The following is a 5,587-nucleotide window of genomic DNA, read 5'->3' as shown; positions in this document are numbered from 1 at the left end:
CTGTAGAAAACTGTCTAAACTTTCCCCATTCCCATTTCCACAGGGCCCCATATCTCACTGTGGGAAGAGAGAGAAATAAGCAGTGGCGTGTTGCCTCTGCCAGCCTGTCGGATTTGAAGTTTATTAAGTATATCAAACCAGGGCCGACCCCCTCAGGGAACATTTGCAATCCAAAGCTCTGCTTGCAGTTGCTTCCGCCAGCATCAAGCTGTCACAAACACTCCACTTAATTTGCAAAGCAGCGCACAGAGGGGGGAAAAATAAGAAAATAGGAAACAAGTGTCATTTTGCACCATGTGTGAATACCCCATTTGCATCTAAATCATTCTGATGAAAGTTGTTGGTTTTTGCTCTTGGGGAGAGGTGATGCATTGGCTTTGTTATACAGTGGTAGGTTTTACAGTTTGTTGTGCAGCATAAAGTAGTCTCAATATGAAGACTCCACATTTTAAATATATTTACTTATATATTTACTATATTTACTTTGAGATTACATTTGCCGGCAAAAGTATATACAATGCAATTGTTTCCTGTGCTGTGTAGCATGTCCGTAATATATACTGTTATTGAAACCTAGAAACATCTGGTCAAGAGGAGAGCTATCTCAGAGGTAGATGTGTGTTTCATTCACAAGATATATTGAATTTTATTGATTGATTGATTTCGAGCCACTTGTGGCCAGTCAAGCAAACATCAGCTGCAGCTCTGTCGGTGTGTGAATTTTGAACAGACACCCCTACAGCCACCAGTAGCATCACCGCCATCGTACACACTCACAAGACGAACTTCTCTCAACTCAAAAAACTGATGGACCGTCCCTGCACCGCACTCCCAGACCAGATATGCAATTTATCAGCTGGAAAACATGCAGGAGGGCTTAAGGTGGGAGAGCCCCTCTCTGTGGTCACGCAACAGCAGCCAGTGCTCAGTATGCTCTACCTGGGCTCATTTCACCCTCCAGTGGACAGAAGAGCCTATATCGGCCCCTCGGTAAAAGACCTGAGGCACTCCCACCCAGAGTGCCTCCACCTCTGCTCCTCTCATTGCCTGAGGGGGAGATTAGACTTGCAGGACCAACGAGACAGGGAGTTATGATGCCTCTTGTGTGTGTGTGTGTGTGTGTGTGTGTGTGTGTGTGTGTGTGTGTGTGTGTGTCTGCGCATGTATCAACAATGATGTGTGTGTTTGAAAGCCTCCTAAAACAAATGTTAATGCAGGATTTGTTCATCACATATTGCAGCACGTACACTTACACTGCACTACAAGCAAGTACAAGTCAAACATCTCCTTTTCGTATGAACAGAAAGGATGTGTTACAATGAGATAATAGAACTTTTAAGCAGGAAAACGGATTACTCGCTCTCCGGAATTAAGCAATTCATTACTGCCTTTCTTTTTATAACTATAGACTAATTACATTAGCCATGATGGTTATTTCATAAGCCTGTCGCGCTGCTTGCGTAGCGGAAATGAATGGACTTACTTGGGAAGATTTGAGCCATTTTCAAATTGGTTCTGGGGACCTGTGAGGCTAATGTGAGGGCCTATAGAGCATGAGTTATAGTATGGCCCTGGGTTATGGCACTGAAACAAGGGATGATCACACAGGTTGATCTCACAACTGAAACATCAGTCATGCTGTACGACCGTCTCGCAAGCTCATTTCTGGTGTCTTTTATCAAAATGCTTTTTCTGCCTCAGTGTCTCCTTCTTTGTTCTCCTTGATTTTGCTTTCTTACCAACGCATGCAAACCATGCAGGGCCTCGGAGGCCAGTTTATTTATTAACTGAAAGCCTGGTCATGTCTTCAACTTATATTGTTCCCCATCTCAAGAAACAATAAATTGTGTGTCACTCCACTGATTCTGTTCACCACCAGCTCTTGGTTCTGTTCGCCCGTAGGACTGGCACTGATACCTCGTTTGTTTATGTTAAGCCATTTTGGGTCAGACATTCAATTACTGGCGAGTGAAAGACTGGAAGACAGAACCAGTGCCAGGCATGATGATCATATCTTGTTCAGAATCACTGAGGTCAAATATTTTCCCCAATTTGAGTCCTTAAGTGTTTATCTGGTTGCTTTATGTGGAAAAACGCACTCACTTTGTGCTGGTGAAATTGCTTTTCATTTACCAGATGCAGGGAGAGTTTAGATGAATTCTTCTCTCCTTCTTTGTCTTTCTGTCTCAATTTCTTTTTCAAATGCAGGCACAAGCAAGTGCAAGCACACTCGTGCGCGCACACACAGTTCAATCACCATTCAGCAGAACACACTATCACTCTGACTATTGGCCCCAATACCAAACAGACGCAAGAACTTACAATGACATGCTTCCCTTTGATCTCTCAATAGCATAAAAGTATTCTCCCCCTCATACCATGTCATACCCTTTACACCCCCCCTCAAAAAAAGAACACACACACACACACACACACACATACACGCACACAAAAGATCTGCCTGTCCTCTGAAAATGTACAAAGTCTCGTTGGAAGTATGCATGTAATGAAAAGAATCTGTGCCTGAAGCCACAGCCAGTGTTGCAATAAAAAAGAGGTAAAAAGGAAAGTGTCAACTTTATTGGATGTATTCAGAGTGGAGAGTGGCAATGAAAGCTTGGCATTATATCAAAGGGACCAGTGTTGAATATATAGACAAACGCATCTGCATATAAATACAATGCATTTCATTGGCTTCCAAGCTACTGTATGCTGGAGGGGTAAAAAAACAAGGTGGGCATAGTAGTTTAAGGTCATCAAAGACGATGAAAAGAACAGGCTTTGACTTGTGCTCAAAGCTCGTCTTTATTTCTCAAAGAAGACTTCTTCCTTGACTGTTGAAGTAATTCGCCGCTATTTCAACATGTGTTTCATACACAGTCCTTCTCTTTTGTTATAGCATGCAGACTAATATCTCTAAATTAATGCACAAATTGTGAAGGTCCAGTGGATCCACATGGTGCCATGAGAATGTATAGGCTAAAGTGCACACGCATACATAAACTGAAGATGTATATGCATTCCATTCTGTCAGCAACTTTGGGCAAGGACCCCTTGTCAGGTTTATGTAAGCAGACGGATGCCAGCTCTTTCAAGGTAAAGCTATTCATTGTCTTAACATTTTCAATGGTAACACTTTTACTGATTATTAGTAATGCCATACACATAAACCCAAAATAACTGCAATATTAAATACAGATGGAGTCATGACAGGACACTCAGCTCTGCTCATCTGCTCACACCATAACACACATCATCGACAAGAGCAGTATAATAGAGATGTAGCATAAGTGATGTTAAACACAGAGGAGGAAAGTAACTAAGTACAATTACTCAAGCACGGTACTTCAGACCAGTTTTGAGGTACTGGCACTTGACTTGATGCTCTCTGTAGACATTTCCTGCACTTTTTACTGCACTACATTTATCTGATGATAAAATAACATGTAAATTACAGCATTACTAACAGTAAAACTGCTATTAAATAAAGTTTAATTAACTCTCAGATACCATTTTAACACCCACAGTGCCAACAGTATGTGTAGTAAGTAACATGTGGTGGCATATTTAAAATGGAGGGGTTTTGTTAAGACGATGAATGTCAACCTGCTGAGATTTTCTGCAAATAATTAACCTCCTGTGAGTTTGGTTTCACATGAAATTTACTCTGCTAACACTAGAATGTTAGAAGTGTTAAAAAAAAAAAAAGTGTTAACACTATTTTGTGATATGTTTATTTTCACATTCACTACTGAATCTAAAAATGGGACGGCCAGACATCTGCTTTGATGATGTGTTGTATTACACTAACTGGGATACTGATAATGATAATGATAATGACAATGATTATGATGACTGAGCGTTACTATACTTTATTATGTGTGTTTAGGGCAGCGGTCACATAAGGATATATCTGGATAAAAGGAGGGCAGATAGACAGGTACAAAGAGTGCGTATTTGTACAGAAAGTAGAATATTTAGCAAAAATGACTGCAATCACAACTTGAGACTCCCACACATTACGGATAATCTTACCCCATAGAAAGTGTCCTCTATACATATCCACTGATGAATATATTTTCCTGAGCTGTTGTGCGCACAGTGTTTCAATCCAATCAACCATTTCGCGTTGAAATGTATCAACATCATGACAATCATGCACAACACTGCACTTCCCATACCTACATCAAGCAATATCAACATGCTTTGACCTGCATTGATGTTGGTCACGGACTAACTGTATATCCCATGTTACTAATACCACCTCATCAGACATCAACAACACTCAGTCATCATGCACCTCTGAAGAACCCTTGACCCTTCCTTGGGCAACAAATCCCGAGTTGATTAAAGAGACGAGACATCCCACACCACCGTGTTGTCTGGAGCCGCAAGCCAAGGAGGCTGCTTGAATCTGAGCCTTGCATTGCCAACACCACCACTCGTATTAATGCACAACCATCACTCTCCCCCGCATCTAAATGTTTCATTATAGGCCAGGCGCAGACACAATTTCGCGGCCTATATGGGGCCGCTCGCCAGCAAGCGTGCTCTCTTAAGGGAAAAGTAAAGCATGACAAATTGAAATAAATGAGAGAGGGAGAGAGGAGAAGAGAGGTTGAGGAGGAGGAGGAGGATGAGGCCTTTCTCCATACGGCCTTGCAGGGAGGATAGCTCTTTGTATTCGTCTAATATCTCTCTTTCTGTCTCTGTCTCTGTCTTTCCCTTTCCCTCAGCAGTCAAAAGTCCTCAACTCCTCTTCTTTGTTATTTATCCATCTGAATGAGCGCTGGGAGTGGCAAATTGCAATCAGCTGTTCCTCTGCACATGGGGTTGTGGTAGTGTTTGGTAGTGTTTTTTGACAAGTTACAAGACAAACAAAAATGAATTTGATTCTAAAAACTGAAATTTGTCAACAGCCATGAATTCATGCTCGCCTTATTCAAAACTTTGACATTCAAGAGACCCTTTAAGTTCAAAGTGTGACCACTTTTGTATCATACATGGAACCAGTCTACAAGGGTTATCTCACATCAGCCAGTATAATACATTTCTGTGACGGGAGATCTTGTCATACAGTACACATGTGATGCTTACTGTAAGTGTGCCGGCAAATTGAAAAATGGCTTCGGAAAAAAGCCAAACAAATATATCATTTCCTTATCAGCTGTAAGCCACATGGGATTTACAGTATGATAAGTTGTATTATACATCCTTGATCGCCACTATCTGTACTATTTTATCAACTAAAGGGCTATGATCCCCGGAGCCCCAAGGAAATGACAACTCAATTCAGATAAACTGACCAATTATTTAGCAGACTCAAGACTGTGCGAGGGCAATGTGTGCAGCCCTCAGGTCACTCTTTGGCAACGGTGTAATAAAACTGGATGTCTGAAACTGAAGGAGGGTCTGTGAAATTTTCATTACTTTCAATACTGTGTCATATCCTACAATTTGCGACATTGTAGCATTGAATTACAGCATGTCAGATGTTGCAGTGAAGGACAAAATGGAGACACATGACTAGACGTGTAGAATGCAGAGGATAAAGAACAAAGCCTAATTCACATTGCTTCATGGAGCA

The sequence above is a fragment of the Myripristis murdjan genome, chromosome 5 (assembly GCF_902150065.1).
Source record: "Myripristis murdjan chromosome 5, fMyrMur1.1, whole genome shotgun sequence".
NCBI classification, from domain to species: domain Eukaryota; kingdom Metazoa; phylum Chordata; class Actinopteri; order Holocentriformes; family Holocentridae; genus Myripristis; species Myripristis murdjan.
The sequence above is the reverse complement of the archived record's forward strand: the minus strand, read 5'-3'. Positions refer to the sequence as shown.